Source organism: Heptranchias perlo, unplaced genomic scaffold (genome assembly GCF_035084215.1).
Source record: "Heptranchias perlo isolate sHepPer1 unplaced genomic scaffold, sHepPer1.hap1 HAP1_SCAFFOLD_64, whole genome shotgun sequence".
In the NCBI taxonomy this organism is placed as follows: Eukaryota; Metazoa; Chordata; class Chondrichthyes; order Hexanchiformes; family Hexanchidae; genus Heptranchias; species Heptranchias perlo.
In genome coordinates, this window is record NW_027139666.1 from 2,051,869 (window position 1) to 2,068,527 (window position 16,659).

Sequence of the window (16,659 nt, forward strand, 5' to 3'; positions counted from 1 at the left end):
GGGAGAGGGGTTTAAGGAGGCAGGAAGTACATGAGCCCATCTCACTTGTTGTTGGCGGTGAGAGCGGAGCGGGCAGGGAAGAGGGTTTTAAGGAGACAGAAAGTCCATGAGCCACTTTCACTTGTTGTTGGCACTTGAGTGGAGGGGACAGTGAGATGGGTTAAGGGGACGGTTTCGTGGACAAAAAGAGCTGAGGATTATTTTTGCACTCCAGGACTTCCCAGGAGTAATGAGCAGTTTTGGCAGAGGATTTCAGGGCCCGATAATGCTTTCTGTGATCCACCCAGGTCTGTGATCAATGGCGAGAACGGTTGTTCGCCATAAGCGTTTTAATCTGTGTCCCTTGCATTTATGGAAACAAAGATAGGGGCCCTACCACGGGAATCGACCAGGGTGGGAGAAGTTAAGAGTTTTACTGGGGAATAGGGCATAAAAGGTGGAGGCCAGCGTGTGATTGAAGCTGCAGAAGTATGGTGGCGACTGGAGGGCCAAAGGATACACAGTTGGGAGTTTGAAAGTGCCGTTATAAGTGACTGAGGGCATAGTTTTTTTTGCAGAGGCGGACACAGGAGGAAGTGGGTTGGAAGGCGGCAGGGGGTGTGACTAGTGAGCGGTATGTGTTGAGCAAAATTAGCGGCATATACCTGGTGGACCGAATGGCCTTTTCCGGTGCTGTAAATACGATGTAATTCTACATGCAAGTGCAGCAACTCGCCAAGATTTCTTCGACAGGACCTCCCAAATCCGCGACCTCGATCACCTAGAAGGATAAGGGCAGCAGGCACATGGGAGTAACACGACCTGCACTTTCTCCTCTGAGTCACACACCATCCCGACTTGGAAATATATCGCCATTCCTTCAACCTTACTGGGTCAAAATCCTGGAACTCCCGACCTAACAGCACCGTGGGAGAACCTCCACTACACTGACTTCAGCGGTTCAAGAAGGCGGCTCACCACCACCTTCTCAAGGGCAAACAGGCAATAAATGCTTGCCTTGACAGCGACGCCCAAATCCCATAAATAATTTATATTAGGGAAAGGTTAAGTGAGAACAGTTGGTCACATAACTCAGAGAAGAGACGGCAGGGTGAGCTGAGATGCGGGTTGAAGTCACCGAGGAGGAGAAGTCGTTCAGTGTAGAAGCTGAGGGACGAAAACTGTCAAGGAAATTTAACCTGGGGCATATGTGCTCAAATGAGGAGAAGTTGACCGAGGAGTCGCGGCACAGACTAAGGTGTTATTTGGTTATAAGTGTCACACCGCAACCGCAGCGGTTTGGGTGGGGCAGCTGGTAGAAGGTATAGACAGACGGGGAGGCTTCAGTAAGGGGGAAGTTGTCATCAGCCATGATCGAAGTTACCGGCAAGTCCATGTTATCAATACAACATCCTTAATAAGATCAGGGATGGCAAAGGCCTTGTTTGCAAGTGAACGGAAATTCTGGAGGGACGGTAATCGTTGATCCGCTGGCAGAGTTCACAGGGTTAGCGGTGGGAGGGAAGACTGGGGTAGGAAGGAGTTTAGTCAAGATTAGAGATTGGCAGGAGTGCTCAGAGTGATGTCAGAGCAGACTACAGTACATTAAAAGCAAAATAATGCTGATGCTGGAAATATGCAATAAAAACAGAAAAGTCAGGAGAAGCTCAGCAAATCAGGCAGCAACTGTGGAGAAAGAAACAAAATTAACGTTTCCGGTCGGAGACCTTTCGTCAGAACTGGAAGATGTTAAAAGATTTAAGTTTTTGAGCAAGTACTGAGCCAGGGAAAGGGGTGCAGGAAGGTGGGTGCGGGGGAGGAAAGAACAAAAAGGAAGGTCTGTGATCGGGTGGAGGGCAGGAGTGATTAAATGACAAAGGGGATGATGGTGTAAGGTAAGGAAGGTGGTAATGGGACATGTTAAGAAACAACAGACTAATCAGGAGTAGCTGAAAATTGCATCAGAAGAATTATTCCCAGCACTAGCTGACCAAAAATGGGAACATTGGTTATGATCTGAAGTTATTGAAATCAATGTTGAGTCCGGAAGATTGTAAAGTGCCTAAATGAAAAATGAGGTGCTGTTCCTCAAGCTCACGCTGAGCTTCCTTGGAACAGTGTAAGAGGCCGAGGACAGAGAGGTCAGAGTGGGAAGGGGAACTAAAATGGCAAGCGACCAGCAGGTCAGGGTCACGCTTGCAGAAAGAGCGGAGGTGTTCAGAAAAGCGATCATCCAGCATGTGTTTGATCTCCCCAGTGGAGATGAGACCGCGTTGTGTGCAGCGGATACGGTATACTAACTTGGGAGAATTACAAGGAAACCACTGTTTAACCTGGAAGGTGTGTTTGGGACCTTGGATGGTGGGAAGGGAGGAGTTGAAGGGACAGGTGTTGCATCTCCTGCGCTCACACGGGCAGGTGCCGTGGGGAGGAGAGTGGGTGTTAGGGGCGATGGAAGAGTGGACTCGGGTGTCGCAGAGGGAACGGTACTGTACAGTACAGTTTGATCAGCACCTTCTCTGACTTGTATTCTACTGTTTTAGGTTGTGTCTTTCAACATTCTGTGGGCTTTAATGATCATGTTCTGCACTGGCTGGACAGGATGAGCATCAGGTCTGCGAAGATTTCGGTCATTTCCAACTTCGCCTTTCTGTCCATGATCTCCTTACAGTTACAGTCCGAGATTAGTTGTCCAGTGGTAGATGAATGAACAGATAATACATGTTTAACTTACCTTTCTTTTTTTCCAGAAGCAAACACCCAACAGAGTAAGGATGAAAATCAGAACCACAACAGAGCCAACAGCTGCCTCCAACCCAGAGGATTTATCTAAATGATAAAAAGGAACAGAGTGCAACATAGTTAACCAATAGCTTCGACACGAAATAAATAATCTGCGGCATAATGAAACAAAACATAAGCACAGGGTTGCTGTGGAATCCGGGGTGAGTTCAAAATAGATGTAAAAGATAAAAGGTTGAGATGACGCAGTGTTTCCAACCCGAGTGATCATTTTATTTTAGTGATTTCTTGGTTTGCACCGTTTCGTGCCGAAGTCTCTGATACTCCAAGTCTGTCTCTTCACCTGTCTTTAATTCTGATAAATGTTACGTATAAAAGCAATGCCACAAAATCAAGGAATCCGAAATGAGTTCGGCAATGTTTTGTCACATGGTGAAATCATTATCCACCTGGAAAACGTGACACTGCTCAACGTTCAATTTTCATTGCTCGATTAATTAATTGCCTGATTTATTCATTGATTCCTTCCTTCGATAATAACTGGAACTGTGAACAGGTAAGTATTTAATTCTTTCCAGCTAACAACAAAAATAAACACTGGTGGGATGGAAATTAATAAGTTTAATTCTGTAAACTTTGAAATGATCATCGAATCATAGAATATTAGAAAGATTACAGCACGGAAAGAGGCCATTCGACCCATCGAATCCGTGCTGGCTCTATGCAAGAGCAATCCAGCTAGTCCCACTCCCCCGCCCTACCCCAGCAGCACTGCATTCTTTTTTCCTTTCATGTACTTATCCAGTTCCCTTTTGACGGCCATGATTGAATCTGCCTCCACCACCCCCTCGGGCAGTGCATTCCAGATCCCAAACAATCGCTGTGTGAAAAAGTTTTTCCTCATGTCACCTTTGTTTCTTTTGCCAATAACCTTAAATTTATGTCCTCTGGATTTTGACCCTTCCGCCAAAGGGAACAGTTTCTGTCCATCAACTCTGCCTAGACCCTTCATGATTTTGAATACCTGTATCAAATATTCTCGCAACCGTCTCTGAACGAAGGAGAACAACCCCAGTTATCCAAGTAACTAAGGTCACTCATCCCTGGAATCATTCTAGTAAATCAATTGGTCAAACCTGCAAAACTGCGGAGAGAACATATGAGGTGACGTTTCAGGCGCTGACCTTGGTCAGAACTCACCTGCTCTCTCCACAGACGCTGACTGACGTACTGTATGTTTGCAGCATCTGCAGTTTGTTTGTCTTTATCTTACAAGGTTAAATTACCTTTTGTTACAGATCGTAGCGTGGACGTTATTCTTTTCTCAGCTTGGCTGGGAGTGAACCTGGACTATTACATGATCGGTAAGGCACTACAGAACACAACTAGAGAATTAAACTGTTCATCGGAATGAGAGAAATAAAACCAATGAACGTTGGTGCTTTAGTTCCTTCTTCAGTAACATGATAAATAGCGAATATTTAATGAAATAAGCGTTAGAGGGCCTTTTGGGGGTAATTTACACGCCATTTTAAGCGTTAAATGCAACACCTGAAGCAGATTAAAAATGAAAAACAAACACTTTTTTTCCTGTGGTCGGATGAACAGAGTCACAGTGTGAATCTCACTCACCTTTTACAGTTATATGTACAGGGTCACTCTGAGCCGACGTGAGCAGCCTTCCCCTCACATCCCCTTTATACAGACAGGTGTATTTTCCTCCATCGGCGTGATCCATCATCGTGATGGTGAAGTTGACAGAATTGTTCCTTGCAGCAGCAGTTTGGATATCCGAGTAATTCGCTTCTCCGAATCTGTACAAGTGAAATGTGAAGCCAGGAAGGTCCCGGGGGTTTGTACAGATAAAGGTGACGTTTGCACCCTTCACAACAAGACTAGAATCCACTGATATATTTGGTTTGGATAGACCTGTAATTCGAAAGGAACAAGCAGTGACGATCGATTTCAATGCAACAAACTGTCAGACAACTGGGTACAACAGTCCAGAGTAATGCCACCAAACTCCACACATTGCGGCCAGTCCTGCGGCTGAACATTTCATGGATGAGGTTAACCAACTTTTCAACACTTGGGTAAGCTTCATATTCAGTATCCGAGTACCCTGGCAGTTGTCTCAGGCACTGTTCAATAAACGAACAACGGGGAGTAGTGGGTGAGCAGAATGGACTTTTGTAAAACAGACAACTTTCATTCACTGATTTTTTTCGATTGTGGAGATTTTCGCAATAAAAATATGGCACAAGAGCTCCAACAAGAGCGGATCAACCATCTCTTTAACATTCCATCCGATTACCTTTGCCGAATCCCCGACCATCAACGTCTTTGGGATCGACATTTACCAGACACTCAACTGGCCCAGCAACATAGATGCTATGGCGACGAGAGCAGATCAGAGGCTGCGTACTCTGCGGCGAGTGACTCACCTCCTGATTCCCCAAAGCCTCTCCACCACTTACAGGGTGTAAGAAATGAGTCCCTCGCTTTGATCCTTGTGGCATCCCACTAGTTATATGTGGCATGCCAACCGGAAAATGAATCTTTTATTCCTAATCTCTGTTTCCTGTCCGTTATCCAATCCTCAGTCCATGCATATGTTACTCCCAATCCCATGAGCCTTAATCTTGTGTAACAACCATTTATCTGGCATCTCATCGTAGGCTTTTTGAAAATCCAAATATACTGAATCCACTGGTTCCCTTCATGTACCTTGCTAGTTACGCCCTCAAATAACCAGTAGATTGTTGAACATGATTTCCCTTGCGGAACCACAAGAGATGGGTGAGATCCTGAATGAATATTTCACATCGGTATTTACGGTTGAGAAAGGCATGGATGTTAGGGAACTTTGGGAAATAAACAGTGATGTCTTGAGGAGTGTACATTTTATAGAGAGGGAGGTGCTGGAAGTCTAAACGCGCATCAAGGTAGATAACTCTCCGGGACCTGATGAAATGTATCCCAGGATGTTATGGGAGGTTAGGGAGGAAATTGCGGGTCCCCTAGCAGAGATATGTTAATCATCCACCGCTACAGGTGAGGTGCCTGAAGATTGGAGGGTAGCAAATGTTGTGCCCTTGTTTAAGAAGGGCGGTAGGGAAAAGCCTGGGAACTACAGACCGGTGAGCCTGACATCTGTAGTGGGTAAGTTTTTAGAGGTTATTCTGAGGGACAGGATCTACAGGCATTTGGAGAGGCAGGGACTAATTAGGAACAGTCAGCATGGTTTTGTGAGAGGAAAATCATGTCTCACGAATTTGATTGAGTTTTTTGAAGGGGTAACCAAGAAGATAGATGAGGGCTGTGCAGTAGACGTGGTCCACATGGACTTCAGCAAAGCCTTTGATAAGGTACCGTATGTTAGGTTGTTAGCTAAGGTTAAATCTCATTGGATCCAAGGTGAGGTAGCCAATTGGATACAAAATTGGCTTGACGACAGAAGACAGAGTGTGGTTGCAGAGGGTTGTTTTTCAAACTGGAGGCCTGTATCCAGCGGTGTGCCTCAGGGATCGGTGCTGGGTCCGCTGTTATTTGTTATTTATATTAATGATTTGGATGAGTATTTAGGAGGCATGGTTAGTAAGTTTGCAGATAACACCAAGATTGGTGGCATTGTGGACAGTGAAGAAGGTTATCTGGGATTGCAACGGGATCTTGATAAATTGGGCCAGTGGGCCGATGAATGGCAGATGGAGTTTAATTTAGAAAAATGTGAGGTGATGCATTTTGGTAGATCGAATCTGGCCAGGACCTCCTCCGTTAATGGTAGGGCGTTGGGGAGAGTTATAGAACAAAGAGATCTCGGAGTACAGGTTCATAGCTCCTTGAAAGTGGAGTAACAGGTGGATAGAGTGGTGAAGCAGGCATTCGGCATGCTTGGTTTCATTGGTCAGAACATTGAATGCAGGAGTTGGGATGTCTTGTTGAAGTTGTACAGGGCATTGGTGAGTCCACACTTGGAGTACTGTGTACAGTTCTGGTCACACTATTATAGAAAGGATATCATTAAACTAGAAAGAGTGCAGAAAAGATTTACAAGGATGCTACCGGAACTTGATGGTTTGACTTATAGGGAGAGGTTAGACGGACTGGGACTTTTTTCCCTGGAGAGTAGGAGATTAAGGGGTGATCTTATAGAAGTCTATAAAATAATGAGGGGCATAGATAAGGTAGATAGTCAAAATCTTTTCCCAAAGGTAGGGGAGTCTATAACGAGGGGGCACAGATTTAAGGTGAGAGGTGAGAGATACAAAAGGGTCCAGAGGGGCAATTTTTTCACTCAAAGGGTGGTGAATGTCAAGGAACGAGCTGCCAGAGGCAGTAGTGGAGGCGAGTACAATTTTGTCTTTTAAAAAGCATTTGGACAGTTACATGGGTAAGATGGGTATAGAGGGATATGGGCCAAGTGCAGGAAATTGGGACTAGCTTAGTGGTATAAACTTGGCGACATGGACATGTTGAGCCGAAGGGCCTGTTTCCATGTTGTAACTTCTATGATTCTATGATTCTATGATTTCATAAAACCGTGTTGATTCCGGTTAATCACATTATGATTCTCTAAGTGCCCTGTTAGTACGGCATTAATAAGAGATGTGAGCATTTTCCCGACTACTGATGTCAAGCTAATAGGCCTGCAGTTCCTTGTTTTCTACCTTCCCTCCTTTCTTGAATAACATTTGCTGCCTTCTAATCCACGGGGACCGTTCTGGATTCTGGGGAATCCTGGATGAACCAAACCAGTGCACCCACTATCCCAGGAGCCACCTCTTTTGAAACTCCAGGATATGGGCCAACAGGTCTTGGAGATTTGTCAGATTTTATTACCATTAATTTCTCCAGCACTTTTTCTTTACTAATCTTAATTACTTTAAGTTCCCCACTCTCATTAGCCCCTAGGTTCCACATTGTTTCCGATATGTTTTTGTGTCTTCTGCTCTGAAGGCAGATACAACATATTTGTTTAACGTCTTTGCTATTTCCTTATTCCCCGTTATAATTTCTCCTTTCTCTGCCTCAAGGGGACACACGTTTACTTTCGCTAATCTCTTCCTTTTTAAATATTTCTAAAAGCTCTTAAAATCTGTTTTTTATATTTCTTGCTTGCTTGCTCTCACATTCAATTTTCTCACTCTTTATTAATTTCTTGGTCATTCTTTGCTGATTTCTAAAACCGTCCCAAACCTCAGGCTTACTAATCTTTCTGGCAACATTTTAAGCCTCTTTTTAAAAATCTAACACTATCCTGAAACTCTCTCGTTAGCCACGGTTGGTTACCTTTTCCAGTTGATTTTTATTCCTCAATATAATGTGGAGAATTACGAATTATTTCTTTAAATGCTCACCATTGCTTATTACCATCATATCTTTTAACCAATTTTCCAATCTACCTTATCCAACTTGCCCCTCATACCTACATAATTGGCCTTGTTTAAATTTTAGACACTAGTTTCCGACTTAACTACATCATTCTCAAAATCCACACAAAATTCCATCATATTATGATCCTAACTATAAGATTGTTACTTAAACCTGTCTTCTTATGCAATCTATAAGGCACAAGTCAGGAGTGTGATGGAATACCCTCCACTTACCTGGATGAGTGCAGCTCCAACGACACTCAAGAAGCTCGACACCATCCAGGACAAAGCAGCCCGCTTGAATGGCACCCCATCCACCACCCTAAATATTCATTCCCTTCACCACCGACGCACCGTGGCTGCAGTGTGTACCATCCACAGGATGCACAGCAGCAACTCGCGAAGGCTTCTTCCACAGCACCTCGCAAACTCGTGACCTCTATAACCTGGAATGGCAAGAGCAGCAGGCACATTGGAACAACACCACCTGCACGTTCTCCTCCAAGTCACACGCCAATACGGCTTGTAAATATATCGCCGTTCCTTCATCGTCGCTGGGTCAAAATCCTGGAACTCCCTATCGAACAGCACCGTGGAAGAACCGTCACCACACGGACTGAAGTGGTTCAAGATGGCGGCTCACCACCACCTTCTCAAGGGCAATTAGGGATGGACAATAAATGCTGGCCTTGCCAACGCCGCACACATCAAATGAACGAATATAAAAACCGCTAGATCTAAAGTAACCTGTCCTCGACTTAGTTCCTTGGCGTATTGATCGAGAAAACTGTCTCGAATCCATTCCATGAACTCATCTTGCAAACTTCATTTTTCCACTTGATTTGTCGAGACTATATGACGATTAAACTCCCCCACGATTATTGCATTGGCCTTGTTACATGCTCCACTACTTTCCTGATTTATATTCTGTCCAACACTCTAACTATTGTTTGGGGGGGGGGGGGCGGGGGCGGTGGCTATGAACTTCTCCCACAAGTGTTTTCTGCCGCTTGTTATTTCTTAGCCCCATCCAGACTGATTCTACTTACTGATTTTCTGACCGAAGATCGTTTCTCACCACTGCCTTTATCACATCCTTTATTGCCTGGGCCAACCACTGCCACCGCCCCCCAACTCCATCCCCTCCTGCTTTCACATTTTGCCTATCTTTTGTAAACCCTGTAAGCACATCTCAGTAATGACTATTGGATCAAACCTATTTATCTCTATTTGTGCCATTAATTCATCTATCTTGTTCCGAATGCTTCATGCATTCAGATATAGCACCTTTAATTTTAACATTTTACTTTTTTCCCTGATGTGACCTTCGTCACTAATGCTCTATTACCTTTGTGAATCTCTCTTTTCCTTCCTGACACACTCTGCTTGTTTTTACAAAAATCGCTACTCTGCTCTATAGCCTTGACTTTTCTCTTTAGACTGATACATTTACCCTTACCTGAACCCCCCTCCCCCACTTCATATTACTTTAAAGCCCTATCCATTGCCCTAGTTATTCGAGTTGCCAGGAAAATTGTCCCAGCCCGATTTAAGTGGAGTCCATCCCAACGGAACAGCTCCCTCTTTCCCCTCCACCAGTGCCAGTGTCCCATGAATTGAAAACCCTGCTTCCCACACCACTCTTCCAGCCACGCATTTAAGCATCTAATCTCTTTGTCCCTATGTCAATTTGCGTATGGCTCAGGTGGTAATGAAGAGAATATTGCCTTTGAGGTTCTGCTCCTCAAACTCACTCAGCAGAACCTCATTCCTCGTTCTCCCGATGCCGTTGGTTCCTACGTGCACCACGACAATGAGATCCTCACCCTTCTCCTCCAAGTTCTTCTCCAGCAGGGAGAAGATGCCCTTAAACTTGGCACCGGGCAGGCAACACAGCCTTCAGGACTCCCGGTCACGGTTGAAGAAAACAATATCTATCCCCGACTATACCATCTCCCATCACGACCACATCCCTTTTCGCTCCCCGCTCCCACTTGCATGGCCTCCGAGGCAACGCCTGCTCATTTAGCCGGGAGTGAAAGCTTTTCTGGCCAACATTCAGCCCTCAACTGAAACCATCAAAATGTATGAACTGATCATTCTCTCAATGCTGTTCGTGCGAACTGGTTACCACGTTCGCCGAGATATCAACAGTGACAAAACTTCACCGGCTGTGAAATGCTTCTCCACATTCTGCTGAAGGCAAAGGCGCTATCTAAAAGTATTATCCTTCTATTTTGTGCCCCGGACTATTGGTTAGACAATGATTGGAGTTACAGTAAATGGGCCGCCCATTTTACGCTCCGCCAATTTTCCTTTCCACTCACTTCAATGGGTTGCAAAATGGGGCCGTTTTGCACTCCTGCCTGAGAAATATTGCACCTCTCACTGGGATATATTAACATAGGGGTTACAGTGAATGCTCGTCTCTATTAATAAGGCAAATTTCACCTCACACTCGCATATATATTAACATCGGGGTCACAGTGAATGCAGGTCTCTATTAATGAGACTAATTTTACTCCTCACTTGGATATACATTACCATCGGGGTCAAAGTGAATGCTTCTCTGACAGTAAACAGTCAACCTGTGTGTTCAGGACACATTGTTGAAGAGACACAGACAAGAGCTGAGCGCAGAGACCCTCTGTGAATATTAATCACTGCTACATTAAAACCAGGGTGATTTTGGACAAATTCAAAGGGCGTTAAATAGATATGAAGAATCTCTGTTCCAATTCACTAACCCGGTATAGTGACCGTCACAGCCTCGCTGAGCTCCGATTTTAATCGCCTTCTTTTGACGGAAGTTCCATATTTGCATTGGTACCGCCCTTCTTGGTTTGCACCGGTAACCGTGAATGTTCCAGTGTTGTTCTTTGTGAAAAGTTCATGAGAGGACAGCAGTTGATTGTCTCTGTAAAAGTAAATTTTACCGCGATATTCCCCGGTCACTGTGCAGGTAATGGTGACCGTCTCTCCATCTAAATACACCCCAGTTGATCGATCAAGAGAAATTCTTGGCGGTGTTAGCGGGCCTGCGGTAAAATAAATGGAAATAACAATGAGAAATTGATCTGTGGATTTCCATGTGTGGTGGAAGGTTGGGAACTCAGTAACGATTGCGCTGTGTTGAAGGGAAGTGGGGCATGAGGGGCATAGATAAGGTAGATAGTCAAATTCTTTTCCCAAAGGCAGGTGAGTCCATAACGAAGGGACATCGATTTAAGGTGAGAGAGGCGAGATGCAAAAGGTTCCAGAGGGGCAATTTTTTCACTCAAAGGGTGGTGAGTGTCTGGAACGAGCTGCCAGATGCAGTAGTAGAGGCGGGTACAATTTTGTCTTTTAAAAAGCATTTGGACAGTTACATGGGTAAGATGGGTATTGAGGGATATGGGCCAAGTGCAGGCAATTGGGACTAGCTTATTGGTATCAACTGGGCTACATGGACATGTTGGGCCGAAGGGCCTGTTTCCATGTTGTAAACTTCTATGATTCTATGATTCTAAGTGTTTACATCGGGGACTGAGATTCCACGAAATGGGAACCGGTGATTTAATTTGAGGAATCCAATGGAAATGCGACTAAAAGGCAATCAGCTGGGGGTTCTATTTACAAACTCAGGTTTAAACCTGGTATTGTTCTTTGCAACACGAACGAAACAAGGACATTCAGATTTCTGCTAATTTAGACTGGGTACTAACACGATTAAAAAGTGAAGATCTCCTCTGAACCATGGAGATTCGCATTTTAAGTTAGTGAATTTTGTGTTGGTGGCATCAGTTTTGTTCTCATGTGTTGGTGTGCGTGAATCGCGAGAAAGGCCACATTGTATTTCCCATCATTAGTTCCGCTTGAGAAGGCGATGGCGAGCCGCCTTCTTGAACCACTGCAATTCCTGTGGTGAAGGTGCTCCCACAGCACTGTTAGATGGTGAGTTCCAGGATTTTGACACAATGACTATGAAGGAACCGTACTGCAGGTCCAAGTCTGGATGGTGTGTGACTTGGAGGGGAACTTGCAGACGACGGTGTTCCCATGCACCTGCTTCCCTTGTCCTTCTAGGTGGCGGAGGTACAAGTTTAGGAGGTGCTGTCAAAATGCAATCCAGTGAGAGATACAGAAACCACATTGTAATTAAATTAAATGATTCTGCATTACGTCATCATTTTGAACATCTAGGCAAACAGTTTTGGTATCTGATAGAGAAATCTGTAATGTGAAAAGGCCAGCCAGTCTGGCGGTTCCTCATGAGGCGACGCTGCACTCGGTGGAGTTAAAAGCCTGGCGATGTACTGCCATTGTGGAGTACAATCTGCTGCTTCAGATATATAAGGGTAAAATTCAGAATCAGGAAGATAGATGTGTAAAATTATCACACAGTCTGAATTCACCCTTTAAGAAGGTTTCACGTTGACACTGCATCCTATTGGGTGTGTCGGACCAACAACTGAAATGAAGATCCGACTCTGGAATGCAGGATTCGCTCAGTACGGCGTTAAATCAGGAATTTTAAACGGTTACGGTGCGGTTTCAGTCAGTCGTCCATTTTACACCCTGCAGAATGTTATGCTCTCTTAAAGTCAGTGTAGGTTAAAATCGGGCTGAGTGTAAAACGGGTGGCTGACCCGACCCCACCTGTTTCCCGCCTTTATGGGTTGCACAAAAAAAAACCTCAGTGTCACCTTGGGCCAGTCCCCAATGCGATGCCGTTCATTTTGAGCGAGCGCTCATGATGATTTTTTTTCACTTCATTAACGATCTCTGTCCCCGTTCACTCACCCATTATAGTGACCGTCACAGTATCGCTGAGCTGAGACCAGAATCGCCTTTTTTGAACGGAGGTCCCATATTTGCATTGGTACCGTCCTCCTTGGTTTGTCCCGGTAACCGTGAATGTTCCAATATTGTCTTTTATGAAGAGTTGACGAGAGGACAGCAGTTGATTTTCTCTGTAATAGTAGATATTCCCACGGTACTTTCTATTCACGGTGCAGGTAATGGTGACTGTCTCTCCTTCTAAATACACCCCAGTCCATTGATCAAGAGAAATCCCTGGCGGTGCGAACGGTTCTTTGGTGAAATGAAATGAAAGAACAATTAGAAATGGAATCGTGGAGCTTCATGTACCGTGGAAGTTTGGTAACTCAAAAACGATTGCTCTGTATTGAAAAAATATGTTTTCATTCGGGATTCAATTTCCACAAGTGGGGAATTCGCGATTTCATTACTGCAATCAGCAGAATTGGGAAATGAAAGAATTCAGCCCGGAGTTCTACTTCCAAATTCAGTATTTAGCCCGGAAATTGCACTCAGGGATACCAGAGGAACAAGGAAAGTGGGTTTTTGTAATTCCAATTTATTCTAATTTTGGCGATATGCAAATCTTATTAGCAACAGTGAATGGGATCAGAGACTCGGAGTTTTCAATCTCCATCTCAACTCATCAAGCTCCCAGTTCACTGCCCTCCTATCCTCCCTTAAACTCTTCCTCCACATAAACACCCCGACCCATATACACGGCTACCGCCGAGGCCTTGACATTTCAAGTGGCCCCTCTACTCCCATCATGTCAATCGTGGATAAGGCCATCGCTGACCACTTCCTGATATCCCTCTCCACCCACATCTCACTTACTCCTCCCAAACCCACTTCATTCTGTGTCTCCCCCTGAAAATACTCTTCCCCAAGTCACTTACAACGGCACTTTCAAATTCGCAACTGTCTATCCTTTAGCCCTCCATTCATCACAACATTTGTGCAGCTCCCGATCTGCTCATTAACACCCTCACCTTCCCCTTTGATTCCCTTGCCCCCATTGAAAACATTACTCTCTCTAACCCTATTCGTCCCCCTGGTCCGGCCCTCATCTCCGCTCCCTTAAGTCCAAGGGATACAGACATGAAAATTTATGGCGTACAACTGGTTTAGCCATTCATCGCCAGGATTGGCTGGACCACAAAAAAATTGTATCGGGCCCTGGTTTCCTCTGCCAAAACTATTCACTATTCCAGGATCATCCTGAATGCAAAGTGAACCCCGGCTTCTCTTCACTGCAAACTGTGCTCTTAAATCCCTCTCCCCCCCCCGCCCCCCCCCCCCCACCTCCAACGAAAGGTGCGAGGAGCACATGGACGTCATTGTCGCTAAAATGGAGACCATCTGTTCAGCTGCCTCCAAGTTTGCCCATTGCCCTAAATTCGCATCTTTCTCTAGTTTCTCACTTATCTCCCCTCATGCCGTCTCCACGCTCACCTTGACGATGAGACCCAACTCTTGCTCTCTCGGCCCTATTCCAACTAAATCGCCGACCGCCCAACTTCTCTTTCTGGCCCTCATGTTAGCTGGTATTGTTAACGGTTCCCTCTCCTCAGCTATTGTCCCCCTCCCCTTTAAATCTGCCGTCATCACACACCTTCTCAGAAAACACCCTTGACCCATCTATCCTTCCAAAGTACCGTCCCATCTCCAAGCTCCCTTTTCTGTCCAATTTGTTCGAACTCGTTGTCGCCTCTCAAATCCGTGTCCATCTTTCCTGCAACGCCATGTTTGCATCCCTCCAATCAGTTTTCCACCCCTGCCACATTACTGTCACGGCCATTATCAAAGTCACAAGTTACATCCTCGGTAGCAGATTAAAGAGCAGGACCTCAAAGGTTGTAATCTCTGGATTACTCCCAGTGCCACGGGCTAGTGAGTATAGAAATAGGAGGATAGAACAGATGAATGCGTGGCTAAAGAGTTGGTGCAGGAGGGAGGGTTTCAGTTTCCTGGATCACTGGGCCTGCTTCTGGGGAAGGTGGGACTTGTACAAGTCGGACGGGTTGCACCTGAACCAGAGCGGGACAAATATCCTTGCGGGGAAGTTTGCTAGCACTGTTGGCGGGGGGGGGGGGGGTTAAACTAACTTGGCAGGGGGATGGGATACAGAGTGGAGCTACAATAGGGGGTGATGTGCAGCCAAATATAGAGAAAAAAACAAGTCAGCTTGGAAGACAGGGCAAATATGTGAGGGCAAGGCTGCATGGCATCTATTTTAATGCAAGGAGTCTTGCGAATAAGGTGGATGAACTGAAGGTGTTGATAAACACATGGGAGTATGATATTGTTGCTGTCACAGAGACATGGTTGAGCGAGGGGCAAGACTGGCAGCTCAATATTCCGGGGAACAGAATCTTCAGGCGAGACAGAGGGGGAGGTATAAGAGGATGGGGGATCGCAATATTAATTAAAGAATCAATTACTGCCATAAGGAGGGATGATATATTAGCAGGTTCCTCTAATGAGGCCATATGGGTGGAGCTTAAAAACAAAAAGGGGGCAAGCACTTTGATGGGAGTGTACTATAGGCCCCCAAACAGTCAGGGGGAGATAGAGGAACAGATATGCAGGCAAATCTCAGAAAATTGTGCAAATAATAGGGTAATAATAGTGGGGGATTTCAACTTCCCCAATATTAACTGGGATACTCAGAGTGTAAAAGGGTTAGAGGGTACAAAATTCTTAACGTGCATCCAGGAGAGCTTTTTGAGCCAGCATGTAGAAAGTCCGACAAGAGAGGGGGCGGTACTGGACCTAATTCTCGGGAATGTGGCCGGCCGAGTGGAAGAAGTGCTAGTAGGTGAGCACTTTGGTGACAGTGACCATAATTCGGTGAGATTTAAGGTGGTCATGGAAAAGGACAGGGAGGGGCCGGAAATAAAGGTTCTAAATTGGGGGAAGGCTGATTTTAATATGATAAGGCAGGATCTGGCCAAAATGGACTGGGTTCAGCTGCTTGTAGGAAAATCCGCATCGGAGCAATGGGAGTCTTTCAGAAGGGAGATTGAGACCATACAATGGCAACATGTTCCCGTAAAGGTCAAGGGTGGTTCCAAGAACTCCAGGGAACCTTGGATGTCAGGGGATATACGAGAATGGATTCGGAAAAAAGGAGGGCTTTTGGCAGATACAAGAGGCTAAAGACGGAGGAAGCCCTCGAGGAGTACAAAAAGTGCAGGGGGATACTTAAAAAAGAAATTAGGAGATCAAGGAGGGGCCATGAAATAACACTGGCGAGCAAAATAAAGGAAAATCCTAAGATGTTTTATAAGTATATTAAGGGTAAGAGGATGACTAGGGAAAAAATAGGGCCATTAGGGACAAAAATGGTAATCTGTGTGTGGAGTCGGCAGATGTAGGAGGGGTTCTAAATGAAATTTTTGCATCTGTTTTCACTATGGAGAAGGACGATGTAGACATCGAAATACGGCAGGGGGACTGTGATATGCTTGAATATTTTAACATCGAGCGGGAGGAGGTATTGGCGGTTTTAGCAGGCCTAAAAATGGATAAATCCCCAGACCCGGACGAAATGTATCCCAGGCTACTGTGTGAGGCAAAGGAGGAGATTGCGGGGGCTCTAACACATATATTCAGAACCTCTCTGGCCACAGGGGATGTGCCAGAGGACTGGAGAACCGCTAATGTAGTACCATTATTCAAGAAGGGGAGTGGGGAAAAACCAGGGAACTACAGGCCAGTGAGCCTAACATCAGTGGTAGGAAAATCTGAAAATTATTGG